Source organism: Mirounga leonina, unplaced genomic scaffold (genome assembly GCF_011800145.1).
Source record: "Mirounga leonina isolate KUSES-001 unplaced genomic scaffold, KU_Mleo_1.0 Mir_115, whole genome shotgun sequence".
Lineage (NCBI taxonomy): Eukaryota > Metazoa > Chordata > Mammalia > Carnivora > Phocidae > Mirounga > Mirounga leonina.
Genome location: NW_023270268.1, coordinates 42,826,530 through 42,853,009, shown reverse-complemented (window position 1 = coordinate 42,853,009; position 26,480 = coordinate 42,826,530). Strand labels below are relative to the sequence as shown.

Below are 26,480 nucleotides of genomic sequence, written 5' to 3'. Positions count from 1 at the left end.
GCAGGCGTTTCATTTTTAAATAATTGTTTGCATTGTTTTCCGAAGCACAGGACTTCGATCTCACTCAACCAGCTCCTCCCTGGCCCCATGCCTGCCCCGCAGCCGCTCCTGTATCCAGCTCAACCTGTGCATTTTCTCTACCGTTGTCTCCCCAGCCCTTCGTTTCTCACTTCCCCTTTCCACATGGCTGCTTGGTTTGCAGACGATGCCTTCTTACAGATGTGTTCCCGCCCCTGACAAACAATTACTCCTGTCCCCCCAGCGGGAGGCCATTAGGACATCATCACGGGTTCTGCTAAGTCATCTCGCCACCACAGTTGTGAGCCATCACCTCCCATCTGAGACTCTCCAGGCATATGCCACGCGGGGAAGCTAGCAGTCACAAACGACGGCACCTCCAGGCATATTATTTGTTATTTGGGTCCAGAAGTGTAACAGATAATGGCTAATACACTAATGTCTGAGGGTCCCGTTGGATGCTTTGACTGGCATCATTTGCACCAAACTTGCAAAAGACTGAATGGGTTATCATGTGCTAGCCGAGAGGTAAAAAAAAAAAAAAAAAAAAAAAAAAGGCGTTTTCACATTTCCACAGCAATTACACACAATGGTTCAGAAGAGACATGACAGCAATAGTGATTCTACAAAGTGATTCTGTTTTGCAGACTTTCAACATTCTGAGCTTTGAATCAGTGAATTATCTGATATTAGTTATTTTCCTGGAAAATGGTTAACCAGTGCTACGTTTATTTGTATTTTAATCTCACAGACCCAGTTTATGTGGATACACATAGTGAAGACCTATCTAAAATGTATTCCTTTTAAATCAGTGAAATACACATGCAACTGAACACTTGTGGTTCTTTTTCCCAAGGCTTCTCTGACAGCCCTACCTATTAAATTCTCTTGCTTTAAGAGGTAACATCTCACAGGGATCTCGGTAAATTTAAGCTCAATATTTAATATATCATGAAATAAGTGGATTTTGGCATGATGCCATATTAACACTTGGATTGTTTTTTATTGATTCTCAGGTCTAGTTTACTGCTGCACTGGGGTGTGATGTGTCTTTGTGTAAAATCAAACAATGTGCTAACAAGCTAAGACTTCCACAGAGGCCCAGAAGGCAAATGAAGAAGGGGGCGCTGTTCTCCCTGTCAGAAACCTCAACAGTTCGTTTGTTTCTGTCACCGGTTTGCTCAAGCTCCTTAACCTCACCTCCTCAAACCTCCAACATAAAAATGTCATCCGTTTAGAGTCGTTGCAATGAAATCCAGGTGAGATTAGTATGAACATCTGAATTACAGGATCTTTGGAAGAAACAGTTTTATTTTTGTCCAGGGTACATAGGTAATTGAACCACACACTGAACACTGTGTTCTCAGTCTGACACAACATAGACACTCAATAAATACTTATTTAATTGAATGAAATTGAATCCAAGAGCCGTGTAGACGCCCTACTTTAATGAGCAGGTGAAAATTGTTTCTAATTGGAAAAGCAGAGTATCAGCCGCAAGAACCCAAGGCTCGCCTTAAATTTTAACTAGCCATTGGGTGCCTGGGTGGCTCAGTTGGTTAAGCGACTGCCTTCGGCTCAGGTCATGATCCTGGAGTCCCAGGATCGAGTCCTGCATCGGGCTCCCTGCTCGGCAGGGAGTCTGCTTCTCCCTCTGACCCTCCCCCCCTCTCCTGCCCTCTCTCTCTCAAATAAATAAATAAAATCTTTAAAAAAAAAATTTTTAACTAGCCACTTGCACTTGGAAAGATCCTCCCAAAGTACTTGAATTCAATGTGTGCTCTTAAATAGCTAGATAAACATGCCTGCTCAAGGTGGTTGTATTGTTTATTTGCTCAGGTAAACTAGTTTTCCTTGCCTTATTTTTTTCCCTTCTACCAAGAGGAAGGAAGAGAAACTATAATCCTGGTTTTTCTCTTCACCTGGATTTTCACAAATTCTAAATTAGGCAAAGAGAATTTGGACTATTTATTCTGTATTTTATCCCCATCTTCTATTGGCTCTAGTAAAAAGATCTACAAAAATAAAGAAACATGGAGCTCCAGTTGAGTTGGCCAAAGGGTATCAGTGACATAAAAATGCGGGAGCTTTAGTCCCGTCTTAATGCATCTCATTTCAACTGTCAAATACATCCAACTTCCAAACCAGGTGTCTCTGAAAACAGAAAGAGAGAGATAGAGAGCATGCACATTGTTTTGTTTATGTACTTGGAGAGAATGAAGTCTGAAAACACGTCAGTGTAGAGACTGACCTGTTACTTTTAAGTCTCAAATGACTTAGTGTCAATTATTCAGTTCAATAAATATTTGCTGAGGTCCTACTATATAGTAAAGATATTCTATTAGCTGCTGTAGGTAGATACAAAAGGGAGAAAGGTAAGGTACCTGCCTTAATGGAGTCCCATAATAAAGGTATGAGAAGACTATAGTACACAAATAACCACATAAAACAGAATATTCTGTAAATTACGGATGTTAAAGTCAGATGGACCTGAGTTTGAGCCCAACTCAGTATGACCCTGATCATACCACGTAACTCCTTAGAACCAAATTTCCATATCTAAAAATGCAGGCTCAATAATGATGACCTCTCCCTGTAAAGATTAAATGTACAACACACCTAAAGTATGCAGTGTAGCATCTAGGACACAGTTAAATGCCTTAAAAAATTGGGATTTATTAAATGGCCTGAACTGAGGGTTTTCCCAGAAAGATGGTAAATAAGATAGGCCTTGAAATAGAAACAGAGTATCACCAGGTCTACCTAGCTGAGGTGGGTAAAGGGACATTCATGTTCAAGGTTATATGCAGAGTTGGCATCATTAATCCCTAGTGTACTGTTGGCCTGGACCACCTCTCTGGGTGGTGCGCTGAGAGCAAAGGGAAGAGGGTTGAGGAAGAGGGAACTGATGGAAACTAAGAGAAAGCAGAGTCAAGCCAGGATTCCCTGCTGGCTATTTGCCCAGTGCGAGACAAGGGGAAATTTTGCTCTCCATTTGAGTAGCACCTTAGGAGTCCAAAGAGATTCATATCAGAGGAAGTGAGAAGGGTGTAGGGGTTGGGGAGCGTAATAAAGAAGAGATGATAGGAGAATTGAGGGTTAAACTGGATGGTGCAAGTGCTGAATCAGAGAAGGCAGGGGAGATCAGAATGGCTCTCAGATCTGCCCCCTGGACTCAGGGGCTGATAGGACCACGGGCAAGACACACACTTACTGGTCTGCCTGGACTCCGCCTTGGTCAGCAGTGTTCTGAATTTGAAGTGCTAGAGGCAAAGGAAAGGAAAATTAGTCATCTGCACGGCCTCCTGGAATTCTGTCTGAAGCCAGTTTAAATCTCCATCTACTACTAGGTTTTGGATTAGGGGAAGCACAGTATATGCTGCAACTGAGGAGCACAATGTATTATGGCCAGTTTGGAAGTATAGTATATTTTGCACCATTGATATGGGGCCAGTGCTAAAGAGAAAATAGAGCATATAATTGAAAACTCATGGAAAAAGTGAATACTCAAAAAAAAAAAAGTGAATACTCTAGTTTGGGAGATAAGCCCCAAAAAAGACATCCAGAGGTAGTAATGCTAAGAACATTGAATGTCAGGCTGAGGAGGTATATTTAATTCAGAAGCAAAGGGGACATTCTTGGATATTATCGAGAGGCATAAGGAAATAATCAGAGCTGTGTTTTTTGGAAATGGACCAGAAGGAAAAGAAACTGAAAAACTAGAGGCAGAGAAATGAGTTAGAAGGCGGTTAGAAGTGAAGTACTGCTCTAAACCCGTGGGGATGGAGATGGAAAGACAAATGTATGGAGGTAGAACAAACTGGAGATCATAGCTGGTTTGAGTGGGGAGCAGGGGCAGGGGTCATGCGCCAGGTGTGTCTGCAGCAGGTACAAGCAACGCCTCTGGAGTCAGAGAGACTTTTGGCCTATGCCTGGCCTTGGAACAGTTATGGAATTTCTGTGCCTCATTCTTTCTCATCTATCTAATTGACGTATTAACGGTACCTACTCAAATAGCATTATTGGAAGGATTAAATGAGCAAATACATGTAAAATGTTCGGAAAAGTATCTGGTATGCAGTAAGTAGCACATAACTCAGATATTTGGAGACTTTGAGCTTCTCCCTGAGAAATTGGTGGATATGGCGGTGCCACAAACTGAGAAAAGGAATATGGGAGGAAGAACATATTTAAATGGGGGTAGAGATGAGAATGTTTCAGGAGTCAAGTTGTCCAAACTCCACCCTTAGCCACACCATGGTGTAGATAACTCTGTCAGTTATCTAGTCTATGAGGGAAAGCTGATGAGAGAAAGCCAGAGAGAACAAGATAGAATCATCTAGATTCATCCTAGGGTGTGTTAGTAGGGTTAGCTTTTGAATGGGGAAGGATTGCTCCAGTCTCATAGACAATGTGGCTGTAGAGATGTTTCAAGGTCAAGAAGAGGACAGTTGAAGAGATTACTTTGGGTGACTTTAGTAATGAGAAAAGTTTAGGTCCTTTAGAAGCACAAAAGATCAGGAGCCGTGGTTGGCAACCTGAAGAGAGTGAGAAAATTTAGAAATAGTAGCTGAAGGGGTTGAAATAGTTACCTAGTGATGAATAAAAGTGTAAAGTCACCTGCCTATGGAATCTTTCAGCAAAATGTCTTCTTAGATTTCATTTTCCACATGAGTGATAAGTTTTAAATTTTAGATATTTTATGTCAACCATTTTTTCCCAGTTGAATGCTAACAATGCCACTTGGCCAAGTATTAAAAATGATTTTGGGCTTGCTGAAAGGCATGTGATGTGCCTGTGTGGGAGCTGAAAGGTGAAAGGTGTGTGTGTGTGTGTGTGTGTGTGTTTTGTTGTGTTGGGGATAATGGTGTGATGGTATAAAATAACACCATTCTCAGTGTTTAATTAACTTTGAGTTATGTTGAGTTTCCCTAAGTAACATCTACAAGTTTCTTAAAGATTATGTTATATAAATGATCAAACGAGTTACACATTAATTGACTTTTACAATAATGTATTGAGAAACCTGGTCTCACAAATTTTATCCTTCTGAACTATCCTTTCCTTATAATGTAGGAAACAGAACAGGGAAGGGTGAAACATCCTGGCTTTCTCTACGTATACTGACTAAGGCCCAAAACAGAAATCAGGGATCAACTCCATGTCACTATGGTTATAAGCACATGGAGTAACTGTTTGGATTTTAGCCTGATTCATATTCTAGGATGGCTTTCAGAATCCTGCAGAGTCAGCACTGTTCATTTTGAGGTGTTTTCCATCTACTTTACATGCATAATTGCTCAGCAACTGGTAGATTTGTTGAGTTCAATATAAGTAGTCTTAAGGCAAAGAGGCATCCCATGGGCACAAGATGATTTTCTTCAATTTCAGCCTGTGGTGTCCGGACCAGTTCTGGACTTCTGACTCGCACTGTGCTCGAAAACCTGCTAGATCTACATTTTCCCTTGGTGGGTTTTGAATGGTTCATTTTAGGGAGTTGATACTGTCCTGTGGGAAGATGGAGTGCCAGCCGGTTTTAAAAATGCCCCTGAACTTTCTGTGGTATCTTCGACAACCCATCCTAAGCAAAGTTTATTAGAGGGAACTTGGGGTCTTTTAAAATCCTGTAATATAATCCCTCTATTTAGCAATAAACATTGGTATACCACTTGGATACCACTGGTTAGATGTATGTGAACTCAGTGGGGTAATAGCAATGACCCCCTGGTATAGTAATAGTAATTATTTGAGTGCTCCCTATGTGCCAGAGAAGCTTCTAACCCTCACAAGCATCCTTCATGTTAGGTACAATTAGTCCCATTTTACAGTTGATAAAACGGGGTCTCTGAAAGATAAATCCCAGTAATCACACATCTAGTAAGTGATAAACTCTCTGTCTCATTTTAATAGATTAGTTAGCCTCTCAATAGGAAATAATGGAAAAAAGATTATGTGGCTCTAGTTTTGCAGGCTAGAGCCCATTTTAATTTACAGAAGATCGTGTCTCCCTCTCCATAATGCTCAAATGAGTACAATACCCCTTGTGAGGATACCTGAAAGTATTAGAGCTACAATAACATCATGTACAAAAGCTTAACCCTCAGTAGATTTCCTTCTGACCATATCATTGTGTGAGTCCTCAGAAATTAGAAGCACAAGCTATTTCATTTAAAAGGAGCTGTTATAATTTTAGACTAGGGTAAGATATTTTTAAACATTTTATCTACCCAGTTGCCTTTACTTAAATTCAGGAGTCATGTTTTCTGCTGTTATTGAACTCACCATCACGTCTAGCAAGTGAGAGGGTTCCAGGTAAGTTTTAAGTATACCCTACTCCCCTTTTCTCCAATATGCACACTTGTAGGCCACTTGCTATGGATTTACACCTGTCCCAGCTGTGGATCAAACTAATTCCTTGCCAAATAGAATTTGCATGGTTAGATGAATAATCTGATGTTTCAATAGCCATTCAAACCTTTTCTACCTGGTATCTTGGTATGACTGTGTACTTGGTTCTAGAAATTGGACTATTGCTTTGTTGATTGCATACATATCCCTTTCTTGTTGACCTCAGCCTCACTGCCTAGTTGGTTTCTCTCTGACCAGCTCGCTTCTGCTAGTCGTCCAGGTTCAAGCCTCATAATTGGTTCTCAGATATCTGTGGCAGATCTCTGACATGCTAATATCCTGCCTTACCTAGACCTACTTCACATTTTCCTGATTACAAGCCCTGTCTAAAGACTTACTATTGGCTCTGCCCCAGAGGGCACGTCCTATTCTGGTGAATTTCTCTTCATCTCTGAGTCTTGATTTGAAATAGACGATCTGATCTGAGTTGTAATTTTGACATGAATTGAAAGATAGACTCCCATTTTAGAAGTTTGTTCATTAGGATATTGAATTATGTTTTTCTTTGGAAAAGTCAAAGGCAGCTAACTGCCCTTCTCTTCTCAACAACCATGTGGTAGGGAAAGATGTGGCTACTCTTTCCCCTCAAAAAGAGGAAACTAAGGAAAAGATAGCTATGGCTATTTCAGATCTCTTACGCATGTAGATACACAATGAACATGGTCAACATGAGTCTCCATTAATAGAGTACCTCTCTATGCTTACCACAGGCTAGCCCCATGAGACCATCGAAATTATGCAAATTGAGGATAGAAGGAAATCCCTCCATAACTGATCTAAAAATCCATGAAGAAGCCCTACAACAACCAAACACAAATATTTCTTGAGCATTTTCAGCCAGACACTGTACTATGTGTGGGGCATATAAACCTGTTCTTTGCTGTGAAGAGATTGACCAACTTAAAGATTTGATAGTTCGTGGACCACCCGTGACATTCTACCCTGTAGTGCCATGTCGTAAGGCAGAATGAGGAGGATGGCAAGGGATTATTCCCTTTGAAAACAGGCCATAAAAGGGTCTCTTTTATTGCCACACGTAGACTTTATGCCTGACATCTAGTGGCCACTCCAGGAATTACAGCACAGGATACCAGGCAATGAGTGTTGGTAAAGGAGGCACTAAAGATTTGAGGTAGCCGAAATGAAATTGCCTTCCCACAAGCTTCCTCTCACAGCTGGGGACGTACCACATATATTCTTCTTTACACCTCACTTCCCAAATACAATCCTAAATAATTATTTAATTTTGGAGCTAGAGGGCTCTCACCCAACTTTCATTTAATTATATTCTAACCATTGTATGAGGATATGAAGAAAAGCAAAACTTTACAATTTCTGACTTTAATGAACGTGTTAAGATCAACCTATTGGAAAGATGAATCCCTACCTGTTTACTTTGACTATGGTGTATCATTTTTACTTCTTGAAAAAAAAATAGATATTCATTTACTAACCTACTTCATGGGGGATACCTTTACCAGTAAAATGGTGAAAATAATTACATAAGCTTGCTTTGAAGATTTAAGGACTTAAGTCATGTAAATAATTTTTACAGTGCCTGAAACATAATAAGTACTCAAATGGCATTTGATATTATTATTTAGGGGGGATTCATGATAATAAGCATTTTAAATACATGCACATTAGTGGCCTTATTACTTGTGAAGAGTATTATTCCCCTCCAATATTAAGGTCTACTTATTTAGAGAACTCAAATGTTATATGTGATATTCAGTGATCATAGAGATTCAAAGTTGAAGAGACATTCCCAATCTCTACTCCAGCCCTCTCATTTACACATAAGGACACATTGTGTGAAGTGTGCAAGTTAGCAAGGTTATGCAGATAGTTAAGGATGAGACTAGAATCTGGGTTTTCCCATGAAGTTCCATGTATTTACCAGTACCGCAAGTGGCTTATTTATATCTTCAAACCAATACTGACAAATGAATTTTCTCTCACAAGTGAAATGTGAGATGCTGGCTATGGGTTTGTATTATACAGGTATAGTAAAAAAAGTTTGGCACATTTTTACACATTAAAAAAATAATTTTGATAATATTACAAAAACAATTCTTACTCACTGTAGGAAAATTAGCAATATAGGCAAACAAAAGGTTGGACTAAAAAACCAACCGTGATCCATTTCTCAGACATATGTATATACATATATATATTTGTTATGTTCATTTATGTCCTTTTATGCTGTTCTATAAACAGGTGTACATATACTTCAACTAAAAGGTAAGTTTAAATTGTGCATACTGTTTTCTAATTTGCGTTGATATTCATCTATGGCATCATTTTTCTTGGTTGCCTTCTGTCTATTATATGCTATTATATGCTAATACCAAAATTATTTTAATTAATTCCTCTTTGAAATCAAATTAATGATCAACAAGGAAAATTAGGCTGTTGGAAAGCAGGAGGCCAAAGAGAGTGAGAGAAAAATTAGTGATGCTATTGAAAACCCTGTTTCTTCTCTCATTCTTTAGAGTTAGGCCTTTATGTGCCCACAAATGGTATCAGACAATTGAAGGAAGGCATGCCTTGATGCGGTATGGGTCCTGCTGGGAGAGAAAGTGGAGTGTTTGGTTGAGGGAATATTAAGTAATAAACTTGGAAATATGGGTTCTGTAAATGGCAACAAATGGAGTGTATTACAGAGTCCAAAGATGGAGGGTAAAATACCAAAGAGTAAGACGCCATATCTCCCCCTTGACGTGGGGCAAGCCCATATATCACTGAGTTTGAGCGTGGCTCTCAGTTCATATATGCCTGTGTAAATTTAATATTGGATTATAAATGTACACACTTTAAATATGCAGGCACGTCCCTTTCCGTAATTGTTTCTGAGAACCCAGCAGAGGGCTGACTGGCAGAGGCTTGGAGTCACAGATGTGGAGGCAGGGGCAATGCTGACTGAACTCTAAGACAGTGACTGCTCCAGGGTCTCATGACAGAAAAATTCTACACAAAGACTGTATAATAGAACACTGTATGTTAACTAACTAGAATTAAAATAAAAACATAAAGTAAAAAAATTCTACATAAAGTCGGAACTCTAATTCTAAAGAGTCCATCACATTTCCACATTGTAAGAGAAAAACAAATAATAATGCGAAATTACATGAGACCGTGACAGGAGTCAGGGTAGAACTACCTCATTTCTTGTCTTTCTCTGAACCTAATTTTTTCATTTTCCATCCATCACATTTTCACAGTTGAGCAAAACTCTCTGTATGAAGGGATCTGAAAGTTTCCCAGCTCGCACTGTTGCTTTCTTTCTAGCATGCTCTTCTGCAGTTCTTTGCGACCCTTTTGAATCCAACATCCAAAATATATATTGTGTATATTTTCCTTATGAAGACATGTTTTTATCACTCAATAGTGCACTCCTCACTTTTTCTGCAATACTAATAGCAAATTATTGAGAACACTAGTAATGCTCTTCAGATCCTGCTGGGTGTATCCACAGGCGCTGCCTTTGATCCACATATCTGTCTTGTGTGCAGCCTGTCACAGTGCAAGTGAACAGGGGAAGCTGAGTGCCAAAGGCCCTGTTTGGGGACAGCGCTCTGTGAATGTCCTGCCAGCCATGCCGGCCTTGCGGAATTACAGCATGGGTGGACTGTCAGGTCTGCACCTAGCACGCTGACAGGTGGAAAACACTGGAGAAAAATTGGCAGTTTGTGTCTTCCAGGAGGCAAAGGCATGAAACGCCTTGTTCTCTCCCTTTGGAGGAGCACTTCCTATTTCGGAAAGACAAAGGTCCAAATATTAATAGTCACAAAAAGAACACTATAGTTTACCCACCTCTGACATTTTTCTTAGTGCTCCAAGTTCAAATGTTTCTTCAATCTAAAAATAAAATTTTCTGGCCATTTTATAGAAAAAGTACAATACAATCACAGGTAAGGATTAGCTATACTGGCTAATAAAGAGTGTTTACTTAAAAACAACAACAACTCACTTATGCTCCATTGCTTCCTATAGTAGAAAGAGGCAGACAGCCCTGCTAGGGCAGCGTTTTAGAAATAGTGTTCACACCCATTCCAGTAGGCGTTTCACACACTTTAATTCCTGTTAAAAACTTAATTAAATTGTATGACTTACTAGCTTGTGTTAAACGTTGGGAAAAGCATTCTGGAAAACCTACGCATTCTGTGTAAGACCCAGCCAGCTGTCTCAGAGGAAAGACTTTTGGTCTTGTGTGAATTTTGCAAACTACTGAATCGTTAACAGGCTCTTTGTTGGATGTTCTTATACTCTTAATAGACTCCACATCGCTTGAAAAAAGAAAAAAAGTGGTGTTCTAAAGAAAGAAAAGGCAGCATGTATTTTGTTAAACAAATCAGCATAGTCAATAATGATATTCTTCTTTGATGTCTAACAGATTCTGCTACATCTCTGTAACTATTAGCCTATAAAGATATATTGTAACATAGTCCGCCTCTAATTTTACTTTCTCTGAAACCAACTGTCAACTGTATTTATCTCCATGCTTTCAAACCTTCTAGAAATGCACATCTTTCTGTGATTGCTTTTAAGAGCACAACCTTAATTCAGGCTTCCTACACTCCTCCGGTTTATGGTGATATTAAACTCAAGCAAATTCACTCATTGAAATCAATCTGGGGGAAAAAACCCACTGGTCTATAATTTAAGATTATTTGACTGTTCACTGGCAAACGATTAGATAGCATAGTCATTTACTGGGCCTCAATCTGCATTTTCTAAAATACTCGTACCTACTACATAAGAGATGAGAATGGAGAAAGGAGAGAAAAATAGCAGCAAGACCAGACAGCCGAGCTGTTCTGCAGCTCTGTAGTTGCAAGTCTAATTTAAAATGCCTTCGGAGCGGCACCTGGGTGGCACAGTTAGCTGAGCGTCCAACTCTTGGTTTTGGCTCAGATCATGATCTCAGGGTTGTGGTATCGAGCCCCAGCGTCAGGCTTCACGGTCAGCAGGGAGTCTGCTTGAAGATTCTCTGTCCCTCTGCACCTCACATGCCCTCCCCCTACCCCCCCCACCCTAGGGCACGTGCTCTCTCTCTCTCAAATAAATAAATAAAATCCTAAAAAAAAAATAATAAAATAAAATAAAATAATAAAATAGAATAAAATAAAATAAATGCCTTCGGAAAGACTGAAGAAGCCTGACTAACACAGTCATCTAAGGTATTTCATATCTGTGCACAGTCACCCACAGTCACAGGTGTGGGTGCATGCACACTCGCACACACATACATACACGCATACACTCCTTGCTACGAACTCATCAGGGAGCTCCTCCCTAATTTAGGCCCTAGCTTGCAAAGAAGTCAGTTGTTATTTCTCTTTCCTGACACTATTACATCAAAACAGTATCCAGGCATTAGACAGTATTTATTAGCTCGTAAGGCCAGAGATAATGATCCCATTCAATCAGAATGTATGAATAATTCAAGAGTCCCAACTTCACATAATTTCTGGCTCTACTTTTAAAACCAGTAAAAGAACTATTTGTATCATTTATTTATTTTTGGTGACAATGGGTAAAAGACAAAAGATGTTTTGTTGTGTGTGTGTGTGTGTGTGTGTGTGTATGTGTTTCCTGGAAAGAGAGCCTCTTGGCTCTTTCATTTCAAACTGATCAAAGACAGTGTCAAAAAAAAAATGTATACATTTGTAAATATGTAAAAGCATGATACAAGGGGGATATACAGTTATTATTTCTATATATTCTTTTTTTTCTAAGCTTTTATTTATTTGAGAACGAGAGAGAGAGAGGGCATGAGCAGGGGAGGGGCAGAAGGAATGGGAGAGGGACAAGCAGACACCCCGCTGAGCAGGGAGCCCAATGCAGGGCTTGATCCCAGGACCCCAAGATCATGACCTGAACCGAAGTCAGACATTTAACTGACTGAGCTAGGGGTTATTTCTATATAAATTTGTTGAGGATGTTTTAATCACTGTGAATAGTCACATATTATTTTACACAGGAAACAATTATAATTTCTATAAGACCATTGAAGCTATCATTTCAGGGGTCATTTCTGCAGTGTGCAATCTGAAAAGTACATTTGAAAGAGATGGACTCTAACCAGCAAAGAGAAGTTGAAGTAATTTAATCTTAGATGGACAATGTTGCTACTTCTTATTTTCTAACATAAACAGAAACAGGCAATGGAAGAGGGCACCATTTCCCCTCTACAGTAGCTCTGTCCTATAGCACTTTCTGTGATGAAGGTATGTTCGATATTTACAATGCCCAATGTGAAAGCCATTAGCCACGTGTGGCTACTGAGCACTTGAAATGTGACTAGTGCAGCCAAGGAACTGTATTTTTTTTAAGGTTTATTTATTTGAAAGAGAGAGAAAGACAGGGAGAGAGAGCGAGCAAGTGCACAAGCAGAAGGGGCAGAGGGAGAGGGGGAGAAAATCTCAAACAGACTCCACGCTGAGCAAGGAGCTCAATCCCAGGACCCTGAGATCAAAGCCTGAATCAAAACCAAGAGTCACATGTTCAACCGACTGCTCCACTCAAGTGCCCCCAAGGAACTGTATTTTAAATATTATTACTTTTATTTAATTTAAATATAAATAGCCACATGTGGCTAGTGACTCCCTGTTGGACATCATGGCCCTTAAGTCCTCAAGGAGAATGGCTATTGGATTATAAATATCAATAGATAGACATTATTATTAAGGTGTTTTTATCCTTCTTTTAAATTTACCATTTCTATTGAAACATTCACATTCTTATTACAGATTATCTAGGTTTTTGTGATTAATCCATCGTTCTTTTACCAAATCATTTGGCAAAATTGGAGTGAAACAGTGTTCCAACTGGTGCTTTTGGTAGGATGTACTCTAATGAATGGAATATGATACAACCACTGGAATGAATCCAGAAGAAGCAATAGACAAGTTAGAAAAGAGAAAGCTTTTATTTGTCCCTCAATGACTTAACAATAGGCAAAAAATGTATTATCGATTTAAAAGACCTTGGGAAGAAACTTTATTTGGGAAACATTCCCTATGAAAATACCTGGTCTTCAATAGGCTAATTAGCTTCTCTAAAAATATAAAATGACTATACTTTAGGAATTGATGTGGTGTTGATTGATACTTTTGTCTTTATTATACTCTTATAGTGGGTTTTTTCTCACCCCCACACAGAATATTCCGAAGAAGAGGAATCAGTAAAATAAAAATGAAAGGATAGGAGTCAGTGAGATCAATCAATATACCTACAAGGTTTTTTCGAAGTTTATATAAACAGCTACCAAATGCATTGTCTCAATCAGCTGTCCACAGAAGGAAGGTCATGATCAAATCCCAAGATACAGATGCATTTGTTAACTTCCAGATACAGTCCAAGTGTGTGCTTGTGCATTCGTATTAGCCATTAATTAGGGCCGCTTGGGGGGACTTTAAGCTCTTAAACTGGATTAGTGAAAGTGATCAAAAGGACCAATTGAGTTTTGTAAATTGGGTTTTACAAGATAGGGAGTAGACTTTGGAAAGGACTTCCTAAATCAGACATCACTGATTTCTTCATCACAGCCTTAAAATGAGGGCTATCATTAAGAGGATTTTGAACAAAATCATCAACTTAATGTTGACACTATCTCCACAGTAGCTGAAATGTGATGTGTTGTACCAACAATTAGTATCAAAATTCTGGAAACAAAATCCAATGGCATTTATGATTTAGAAGCTAAGTTTGAGACAGAAGTTTCTTTTCTCTATAATAGTGGCTGATTTAGAAAGAATCTCATTGTTATTCTTTTTTTTTTTGAGAATTTTATTATGTTAATCACCATACATGACATCATTAGTTTTTGATGTAGTGTTCCGTGATTCATTGTTTGCGTATAACACCCAGTGCTCCATGCAGAACATGCCCTCTTTAATACCCATCACCAGGCTAACCCATCCTCCCACCCCCACCCCCAGAACCCTCAGTTTGTTTTTCAGAGTCCATCGTCTCTCATGGTTCGTCTCCCCCTCCAATTCCCCCCCTTCATTCTTCCCCTCCTGCTATCTTCTTCTTTTTTTTTTTCTTAACATATATTGCATTATTTGTTTCAGAGGTACAGATCTGTGATTCAACAGTCTTACACAATTCACAGTGCTCACCATAGCACATACCCTCTCTGATGTCTATCACGCAGCCACCCTATCCCTCCCACCCCACCCCCCCACTCCAGCAACCCTGTTTGTTGCCTGAGATTAAGAATTCCTCATATCAGTCAGGTCATATGATACATGTCTTTCTCTGATTGACTTATTTCGCTCAGCAAAACAACCTCCAGTTCCACCCACATCATTGCAAATGGCAAGATCTCATTCCTTTTGCTGGCTGCATAATATTCTATTGTATATTTATATACCACAGCTTCTTTATCCATTCATCTGTCAATGGACATCTTGGCTCTTTCCACAGTTTGGCTATTGTGGACATTGCTGCTATAAACATTGGGGTGCAATTGCTGGGTTGTATGGTAGCTCTATTTTCGACTTTTTGAGGAACCTCCATACTGTTTTCCAGAGTGGCTGCACCAGCTTGCATTCCCACCAACAGTGTAGGAGGGTTCCCCTTTCTCTGCATCCCCGCCAACATCTGTCATTTCCTGACTTGTTAATTTTAGCCATTCTGACTGGTGTGAGGTGGTATCTCATTGAGGTTTTGATGTGGATTTCCCTGATGCCGAGTGATGTTGAACACTTTTTCATGTGTCTGTTGGCCATTTGGATGTCTTCTTTGGAAAAATGTCTGTTCATGTCTTCTGCCCATTTCTTGATTGGATTCTTTGTTCTTTGGGTGTTGAGTTTGATAAGTTCTTTATAGATTTTGGATACTAGCCCTTTATCTGATATGTCATTTGCAAATATCTTCTCCCATTCTGTTGGTTGTCTTTTGGTTTTGTTGACTGTTTCTTTTGCTGTGCAAAAGCTTTTTATCTTGATGAAGTCCCAATAGTTCATTTTTGCCCTTGCTTCCCTTGCCTTTGGCGATGTTTCTAGGAAGAAGTTGCTGCGGCTGAGGTCGAAGAGCTTGATGCTTCTGTTCTTCTCTAGGATTTTGATGGACTCCTGTCTCACATTTAGGTCTTTCAACCATTTGGAGTCTATTTTTGTGTGTGGTGTAAGGAAATGGTCCAGTTTCATTCTTCTGCATGTGGCTGTCCAATTTTCCCAACACCATTTGTTGAAGAGACTGTCTTTTTTCCATTGGACATTCTTTCCTGCTTTGTTGAAGATTAGTTGACCAGAGAGTTGAGAGTCCATTTCTGGGCTCTCTATTCTGTTCCATTGATCTATGTGTCTGTTTTTGTGCCAGTACCATACTGTCTTGATGATGACAGCTTTGTAATAGAGCTGGAAGTCTGGAATTGTGATGCCGCCAGCTTTGCTTTTCTTTTTCAACATTCCTGTGGCTATTCGGGGTCTTTTCTGGTTCCATACAAATTTTAGGATTATTTGTTACATTTCTTTGAAAAAAGTAGATGGTATTTTGATGGGGATTGCACTGAATCTGTAGACTGCTCTAGGTAGCATTGACATCTTCACAATATTTGTTCTTCCAATCCATGAGCATGGAACATTTTTCCATTTCTTTGTGTCTTCCTCAATTTCTTTCATGAGTATTTTATGGTTTTCTGAGTACAGATCCTTTGTCTCTTTGGTTAGATTTATTCCTAGGTATCTTATGGTTTTGTGTGCAATTGTAAATGGGATCGACTCCTTAATTTCTTGTTTTTCTGTCTTGTTGTTGATGTATAGGAATGCCACTGATTTCTGTGCATTGATTTTATATCCTGCCACTTTACTGAATTCCTGTATGAGTTCTGGCAGTTTTGGGGTGGAGTCTTTGGGGTTTTCCACATAAAGTATCATATCATCTGCAAACAGTGAGAGTTTGACTTTGTGTTTGCCAATTTGGATGCCTTTGATTTATTTTTGTTGTCTGATTGCTGTGGCTAGGACTTCTAATACTATGTTGAGTAGCAGTGGTAAGAGTGGACATCCTTGCCTTGTTCCTGACCTTAGGGGGAAAGCTCTCAGTTTTTCCCCATTGCGAATGATATTTGCTGTAGGTTTTTCATAGATGGCTTTTATGATCTTGAGGTATGTACCCTCTATGCCTATACTCTGAAGAGTTTTGATCAAGAAAGGATGCTGTACTTTGTCAAATGCTTTTTCTGCATCTATTGAGAGGATCATATGATTCTTGTTCTTTCTTTTGTTAATGTATTGTATCACGTTGATTGATTTGCAGATGTTGAACCAACCTTGCAGCCCAGGGATAAATCCCACTTGGTCGTGGTAAATAATCCTTTTAATGTACTGTTGGATCCTATTGGCTAGTATTTTGGTGAGAATTTTTGCATCCATGTTCATCAAGGGTATTGGTCTGTAATTCTCCTTTTTGATGGGGTCTTTGTGTGGTTTTGGGATCAAGGTAATAGTGGCCTCATAAAACGAGTTTGCAAGTTCTCCTTCCATTTCTATTTTTTGGAACAGTTTCAGAAGAATAGGTATTAATTCTTCTTGAAATGTTTGGTAGAATTCCCCTGGGAAGCCATCTGGCCCTGGGCTTTTGTTTTTTGGGAGATTTTTGATGACTGCTTCAATTTCCTTAGTGGTTATAGGTCTGTTCAGGTTTTCTATTTCTTCCCGGTTCAGTTTTGGTAGTTGATACATCTCTAGGAATGCCTCCATTTCTTCCAGGTTATCTAATTTGCTGGCATAGAGTTGCTCATAATATGTTCTTATGATTGTTTGTATTTCTTTGGTGTTGATTGTGATCTCTCCTCTTTCATTCATGATTTTGTTGATTTGGGTCATTTCTCTTTTCTTTTTGATAAGTCTGGCCAGGGGTTTATCAATTCTCATTGTTATTCTTAAGAGTCATTAATAAATATTTATGTAAGCCTATGTTATTGGATTTCTGAGTTGGATAATTAGAATGTTGTTAGACACAAGCATAATATTCATGTATATTTTCTACTACTACTGTGCTTGTTTTGTTAAGAAGGGCCATTTTTTGAGTTTCAGTCTTGGATACATTATTTCTAACGCTCACAAAAGCTTGCAGGGTGCATGTTCCTATTTTGAAAATGAGGTGGAGGGGAAGGTTCAAAGAAACTAGTAAAATTTTTTATGGCTATATAGGCAGTAGGTGCTAGAATTAAATCATCCAGAATCATCCAGTCCATGTCTTTGTATGAACTTCTCCTCTATATGACTGTCTTTTCTCCTGTCTTTCAGAAGCACACTGGTCATTGGATTTAGGGCCCCTCCAGGTAACCTAGGATCATCTCATCTCAGACTCTCATTTTATTGCATCTACAAAGACGCTTTATCCAATAAGGTCACAGTCACAGTTTCCTGGGGTTGAGATGTGCACATACTTTTGGAAGGCCACCATTCAACTACACTCAGAGAGGCCTATTTTCTTTTTGAACCTCAGAGCCCTGGTCCAGAAAAGGGCTCAAAATACTCCTACTAAGAATGGAATGAACTCATAACATGATAGAAACAAAAAACAGGAAGGCAAACTACAGAACTAAGTAGGAGGCAGTATGTGGAGTGATTAAGGGCACAGACACGAACATTAGGCTGACTGCCTTGCTTGCAATCAATCTCAGTCACATGCTCCTTGAAGATAAGCTGTGAACCTCTGAAATCTTCATTTTTCTCACCTAATAGGATTAGTACCTCCCTCATATGGTTGCTATTGAGGCTAAATTAAAAAACAAAACAAAACAAAACATGTCAAGAGTTTAGCGTAAGCAAACTTATGGAGCAAATGTTAAGTAATGCTGGCCATCATTGTACATTCCCCTGAAGCATCCTTTTTTGTTTTTTAGGCATTGTTATTTATCTATTTCTATATCTATCTACTTATCTATCCACCCATCTTTCACTTATTTGCTCATCTGCTTGTTTGTGTTACTAAATGTGTAACTAAAAATGATTATAAGTAAGAATGAGTCAAACCCAGAAATAGGAGATTTTCTTTCTTAGAAATCACCCTCATGAGCCATAATAAATAAAATGAACATTCTTTTGCTTATAAAGACCCTAAACATCCATCATCCATTTGCCATTATTAATCACTATTATTTCAGGGTTTGTGATAGAAACAGTAGAGTAAAAGATGATTTAGACAATTCTAGCTATCAAACCATTTACATTCTATTCAAGGTGACAAATGAGTTATACAATAATTGTCCTACAGCATATTTGGTGTTTTAAACATGTATGATCAGGAAACCAGTGGAATCAAAGATAATTTGGGGAGCATGCAATTTAGTAGGGGACAGGAGAGGCAGGTCAGAAGACTCCTTACCCAAAGAGTTATATTATAGTGGGAAAAGCATAGGTTCAGAAGTCTGGGGGGAAATCAGAGGAATAAATCCTATCCTTGTCACTAATCAGATGTTCTTTAAACTCTCAATAATTCTCTTCTGTAAAACGAGGTTAATATCTATATTAGATTATTGTGTTAAGAGTTAGTTAAATAGGGGCTCCTGAGTGGCTCAGTCATTAAGCGTCTGCCTTCGGCTCAGGTCATGGTTCCAGGGTCCTGGGATCGAGCCCCGCATCGGGCTCCCTGCTCAGTGGGAGGCCTGCTTCTCCCTCTCCCACTCACCCTGCTTGTGTTCTGTCTCTCTCTGTCAGATAAATAAAATCTTTAAAAAAAAAAAAGAGTTAGTTAAATAATGCATTTAGAATAATACCTGGTACCTAGCAAAGGACATATAAATATTAACCATTTAGTTGTTGTTTTTATAATTACTATTAATTAATTTCTTACTGCATAGAAGCTCAACAAGTCTTGTGTCCTTTCTTCCTCTGAATGGCAATTCCCATCTGAGAACTATCTCATCAAGAAAGCCATTTGTACCTGTATTACCCTTCCCTGCCCTATTTTCTATACTCTTTGATAACAGTCCCTGTATGTTGCAATAATCTTGTTTCTGTGTTTTTCTTCTCCACTACACTGTAATCTCCTTGAAAACTAGAAACATATCTTATTCATACATATTGCCCTAGGCATATAATAAAAGGTTAGTCAGTGACTATTTCTTGGACTATTAAGATTTCAGGTACATACTTTCCTGCTCCCCATCCAAAAAAAAAAAAAAAAATCTGATAGGCTATGAAGTTGTGTTAACACCCTCCAAAAGAAATTTCATATAGATAATTTTAGATCAGAACATTAAGATGAGGTCCATTTAGTATAATTATATTAGTTTTCTATTTCAAGCTAACTAATTACCACAAATGTAGTGATTTAAGATAACATGCATTTTTAATTTAACAATTAGGGTTCCTCAGGGATCTGTGAGGTTGGAATTGACGTGTGGGGTGGGGTTGCAGTCTCATCAGAACAAATGGGAAAGGATTTGCTTCTGAGCTCCCTCTGGTTGTTGACAGAATTCATTTCCTTGCAGCTTTAGGATTCATGGACACTTGCTTCTTCAAAACCAGCAAAGAGGACCGTGCCTCTCTACAGCATGGTTGTTAGCAAGGCGGAGTCCTACATAATATAATCAGAGGAGTGATATGCCAAACCTTGGCCATGTAACATAACATAATAATGTCAGTGACATCCCATCATCTTTACCATATTCTATTGGTTAGAAGCAATCCCACCCACACTTAAGAGGAAGATACTATACAAAGGATAAATACAAGAGGTAGGGACCATTGGAGGCACCATAAAGTCTGTCCTCCACAGTAATGGTAGGGGTGCCCAAGAGTTCGGAACTTCAGACTTTTATTGCCTTTACTGAGGACACTGAACCCAGGACCAGGGTTAGATAAGAAAATAGCATATAACAATTCTATATGCATTAAGAAGAAAAAAGAACAGAATGTGAAAAAGAATACAAAATACTTCTAATATAATTCTCTGTAACAAAAATCATATAATGCTGAGGCATATTACTCTGTGAACTTGGAATTATCTACTAGTTGATATATTTTGGTAGAACCATCATTAGGAAGATAATTCATCACACTAGAAGAGGTGTACTGAGTATTATAAATCACTATAATAATACACTGTACCTGATAGTTATTAATTTTAGTGCTGTCTGATTTATCATAGCATTAAACCATTCTGTATTTGAAGAGAGACAAATAGAAGTTTATTTTCTTGGTGTTCTGAGATACAGTGAGCATAAGGTACTTAAGAATAATAATTAGAAATTAAGAATCACTGTATATTCTAGACCAGTGTCTATGATTACATGGATTTGGTAGTTAGATGTCTTAACTTCATTTGTGTGTGTGTGTATGTGTGTGTGTTTTAAATAGTCACTCTATGTTTTTCCACATGAAGGTGGTTGAGAAACTTACCTGGATTGTGATACCTGCCTAGGATGCTTCATTGACTACCTGAATGATGCAGCCAGTCTGACTGCCTATTCCAGGAGCCTCTTCCCTGTAGGCTCCTGGGGGAAGCCCACCTTCTGAGCTTGAGGAGGACTTTGCTAGGAGTTGTGCTTTCCTTATGGAAGCTCTGAATAAAGGCCCAACTCAAAGGATTTTGAGAGTAAGGGAGCTAGAGTTACAGAGTGAAGACATTGGAATGTCAAGTAATAGTGTCAAGCAAATACCCCATCCTCACAGGACAAATACTAGTCATTCCCAATGGGTTATTTCTACTCAGGAGGCTAGGCTTAATGATATCTAACAAGCCATGAGTTGGGAAGTACCTATAATGTCTGTAGTTTAATTACCCACAAAGAGATTAATTTTGATAAACATTTGAGCTCCGATATTTTCTCATGTATTTTGTGAATAAAATGCTATTCTCCAGAGGTAATAGCAGCCAGATGTTTACTGTCACAGGCTGAGGAATTTGGTGGCTATTTCAGTGCCATGTCTTGGAAGACAATGAACGGCTATGGAAATGTTTCAAGCCAGAGGAGACTAACATGACAACTAATGCCACAGCTAATTCTAAACTGGAACCTGTATAGGAGGGAAGTAAAGTGCTATAAAGGACATTATTAATTCATCTGACTAAATTTAAATACAAATAGTCAATTGGGTAAAAGCATTGTATCAATATTGAGTTTAGGGCGCCTGGGTGGCTCAGTTGGTTAAGCGACTGCCTTCGGCTCAGGTCATGATCCTGGAGTCCCTGGATCGAGTCCCACATCGAGTCCCGCATCGGGCTCCCTGCTCGGCGGGGGGTCTGCTTCTCCCTCTGCCCTCTTCCCTCTCGTGCTCTCTGTCTCTCATTCTCTCTCTCTCAAATAAATAAATAAAATCTTTAAAAAAAAATATTGAGTTTATTGGAGTTAACTACACTGTTATTATACAAGATAAATTCTCTACTTTCAGGAACTACACAAAAAATATGTAGGGATAAATGTTATAATTTAAGTAACTTACCCTCAAATGGTTTAGAAAAAATGTGTGTGTGTGTGTTGGGGGGCTGTGGGTGTAGGCAAATAATAAGGCAAATGTAGTAAAATGTAAACAATAGATACATGTGTATAAAGAGTGAGTGGGTTTTTTTGTGCTATTTTAAATTTGGCAACTTTTCTGTAAGTTTGAAATTATTTCCAAATTAAAAAAAAGGAAATTTGCAATTGGTCTCATGTGATCAGCTTTGACAACAATAATGACCTCTGCAAGTAGCAAAAGGGACAGTGGTAAGTCCATGGTATGTGACTGCACTAGATAATTTTTAAAAAAGGAAAAATGACAAATTCGGAGTTTTAATTTCTCAGCTCAAGGCATGAATAAGGAGCCAGAAAGTTTCTAAAACTGAATGAAAAATAAAACTTTTTATTTCTTAAATTGCAGGACTGAGGTTTCTGAAACAAAGACTGTCTCTACAGATGGTTGAGTTACAATGCAAATTGAATTCACAGCTTGCAAAGTCTCCTGTGTTCAAGTTAGGATGTTGACAGAAAAAACTGGAACCAGAAAAACTGGAATGAACCTTGGATCTCGCATTATGGAGGTACGTATGTATTCTTTTATTATTTTAATTTTATAAAGCGAGATATACATTCAGTGAAATGCACAGATAAAATACATATGATGAAATGTACAGTTCATTAAATTTTGACAAATGTCTACAATTATGTAATTTACACACCAATCAAAATATAGAACACAAGTATGTTTTAAAAAAAGTTTTTTGAAGATTTTTATTTATTTGAGAGAGAGAGAGACAAGGAGTGGTGAAGAAGAGCAGGAGCAGAGGGAGAGGGAGAAGCAGACTCTCCGCTGAGCAGATGCGGGGCTTGATCCCAGGATCTGGGATCATGACCTGAGCCAAAGGCAGATGTTTAACCAACTGAGCCACCCAGGCACCTGAACATAAGTATGTTTATTTATCAACCTAAAAAAGTACCACGTTCCCCTTTCTAGTTAATCCCTGCCCACCCCCAGGAGTAATCACTGCTCTGATTCATATTATCATGGAGGAGTTTTCTTCTTTAACTTTTTGTGTCAGATAGAGTAATTGACACCCCCCCCCCACCATGGATGCCCACATCCTAGCCCCTACAATCTATAATTATGTTGGGTCACATGCAAAGGGGAATTAAGGTTGCTGATCAGCTCGATAGATTGTCTGGGATTATCTGAGTATAACCTGTGTCCTTAAAAATGGAAGAAGAAGGCAGAAGAGAGCATCAGAGGGAGATATGACAATAGAAGTATGGCCAGAGAGATGGATATTTCCGGCTTTGAAGATGGAGGATGTCAGCCATGAGCCAAGGAATGTGGGTGAACTCTAGAAGCTGGAAATGTAAAGAAACAGATTCTTCCCTAAAACCTCCAGAAAGGAACAGAATTCTGTCGATATCTTGATTTTAGCCTAGTGAGACCCACGTTAGACTTCTAACCCATGTACCTCGAAGAGAATATTTGCATTGTTTTAAGCCACTAAGTGTGTGGCAGTTGTTACATCAGCGATAAAATAATACACCTAATATATGCAGAATAATATCACATGTATTTTTTTTGGTGTGAATTCCCTTGCTCAGCCAAATATTTCTGAGATTCACGAATGCTGTTGCATATATAAGCAGAAATAGTGATTTCATTTATGAACATACTACAGTTTCTCCTGCAGGTGGACATGTGAGCTATTTTTAGGTATTATCAATAAGCCGTGTGTTCTTAAGTTCATTTTGTGTGTATTTTTGATATCTGGGGCTCCCAAACATGAGGCTGGAGCTCTTCCTAACAATTCCTCCCATCAAGTGCCTCCACCTCAAAAGACTTTCTTTACATTGTGATACTGAGTTCAATGTTTTCTTTAATAAAGCAACTTAGAACACTAGTATTATGACTATTTCTATGAATAACAGCATTAAATCACCTTTAAAAAGTTACACATAGTATCTTTTGGTTCTTACAAAAATAATCTGAAGGAGTCCAGGGATGTGAAACACTTTTCTTAAGTTACTGTGGCAAGTAGAGCTAGAACCAGAATCCAGGCAAGACTTTTGACTCAAATTCTTACATCCTTTCCATTGCATTTCATTGCCTTATATATTCATTCATTAAATAAATCATTTATTCAGTTATTCATCAAATGGTTATGTAATGCTTCTACTATGCTAAGCACTGTGCTATCACTGCCCATTATATATATTTATTTTAAGGTATAATAAAGGTGATAAGCTATTATATATTTATTTTAAGGTATAATATAGGTGATAAGCTATTAATACATAGCAACAGAAATGTCATATGGCATAGTTTATTTTCCTATTTGCTCATTATAATAGGGAAAGGCCAGCATTTTGTGAGTTTCCAAATGTAACTCTATTTTCAGAAGTGTGACATTTTAAACATTAAAAAAAGAGGAGAAGCTCTTCATATACTTGCCTATGTATACAAAGTTAATTAGCTTTTTCACTTTTATCACATGACTTAAGTGTTGCTTCACTTGGAAGAAAAAAAGAGATGTATGGTCTCACTTCTAATAAAAACAGCAATATTCGATTAGCTTATTTTTTGATACAGTGTAAATGATCCGGCAGGCTCCTGATTCCCATTCTAAGACACTGTATCTACCTACCAGCCAATTATTCTCATTCAAATTATTCAAAACAGCATCTCATCAACTTACTTGACCATAAAACTTTTAAAAAGTTATCATGTATTTTCCAAACACCAAGGACTTGTGAATGCTAATGCGTACTTGCCTAAAGGAGCAAGCAAAAAATTGCCTCACAGAAAAACTAATAGCTTTATTGGGCTGACACTAGATTTAATTTATATGTTTAATATATAATAAACACTGAATATATCATAAATGCACAACTGGGATCAGCAGTCACTTACAAAATAACATACAATGAGATGGTTATTGGGAGGGTTTGCCTGTGTGTAGTTGGGCAGTTTCAATGCGGTGCCTTCATTCATTTCTCAGCAATTGTCTAGCCTTCTCTGAAGTGGCACACCTTTAGGCAATTTTTGCATAAAAATAACTATTTTAAGACTATGTAATTTTTAGACCCACTTACAAAATATTTTTTAGCAAAACATCAGGTTCCCTTGAAGTTCTGCTTGTTTGTTTTTCCAGAACACATATTAATACCACACAAAGCATGGGAAAACCTGGTCTCCTTTCTCTTGCCCTGCTGCTTCTAGGCATGACTCTGAGACAGGGGTTTTAGAAATGTAGAGTTTGTATATGGCTGTATTTATCTCTGGCTGCACTCCAAAATGAAACATAAATTATGCCTGCATAATCATTTCCTTTGTTCCTTTCCACTGGCTTATATCATCAATGGTGTTCGTGGATGGAGTTACAAATGGCAGAATGATAATATCATGCCAACTTTTAGGCACTTATACACTAAATTTCTTTTTAAAAATGTGTCAGAGTTGGGCACATAAATACAAAACCTGGATTCCTACATGCAAAATGAATAAAAAGCAATTTCTTGGTAACGCAGAGCCCCTAAACAGAAAAGGAGAAAATTTAGATTTGGATAATTGAGCTCATCTTTATCAATGAAATGTGCTTTAACACTCTCATCTTCCTTTCTACCTGCCTGACACCTGCTTACTTTCTTCTTTTATTAGATTTCCTCTCTTGATGCCCAAGATCAGATTAGCTATGTCTTTATTGTGCTCCCTAACACATTCCAGTTACAACACTCTCTCCCACTGTAATGTGATTTCCTCTTTGGTTTTGTTAATTTCCTAGTGGATTTGTAAAATCTCTATGTGTAGAGATTATTTCTCTGGTTCACTATCGTCTTGTTGGTGCCAACATTGTCTCTGGTACATAGTAAGTGCTCTATAAGTATTTGTTAAATTAATAACTGTTCTCTCTCCTCTACTTTATAGCTGGATATAGATATAGGTGCCAAAAGGAATACACACCAAGAATTAACAATTTTACGAGCATAATGTCTCATGTTTTCATAATCCTGGTGTTGATAGCATTGAAAAAGACAATGCCAACAATCTTCTGATGCTTTACTATCTACACTGGCTGAAAATTTCAATAGGCAGTTTTCCTAAAATGAGTATTGAATAATGTTGCCTCAATTAGATTTCAGCTATACATGTGCTTTGTTTATGTGTCAATTTTTCCTTCACTCTTTTTTTTCCTTTCTCTCTTCATCTTCTTTGTTGCTGTTGTTGTTGTTGAGTTCTTGCTTAGGAAATGCTTTTGGCTGTCAAACAGTTAAATTGTGGGCAGCACTGCTGAGTTTGGCTTCTATGTGCTTGATGTTCTTATCATTAACTTTAAATAGACATGCTATAGGGCTATTATGACATACAATTTTAATGTTTTCATTTTTTTTCAGGTGCACCTTTGAGTATCTTAGATACTTCTCTTTGAGTAAAATTTATAATCTTACACTTCAAGTGATGGATCTCTGAAGGAGTTAAAAATAGTGCAATCTACAATGGGAAAAGTGGAAGAGACTTGTAAGTCCATACTTTAGCCAGAGTTCTCCAGAGAAACAGAACCAATAGCATGGATGGATGGATGCACGGACACATGGATGGATGGATGGATGGATGGATGGATGGATGGATGGATGGATG

At 38.3% G+C, this 26,480-nt stretch overlaps 1 long non-coding RNA gene across 1 annotated transcript in view; it reads right to left on the bottom strand.

Moving 5' to 3' along the window:
• Positions 1–26,480, bottom strand: part of LOC118004923 — a 41,781-nt gene that overhangs the window by 8,020 nt on the left and 7,281 nt on the right. Inside the window, exon 2 of the long non-coding RNA XR_004677739.1 lies at positions 3,233–3,281. This is a non-coding gene — a long non-coding RNA (uncharacterized LOC118004923). The remainder of the gene's footprint in view (positions 1–3,232; positions 3,282–26,480) is intronic.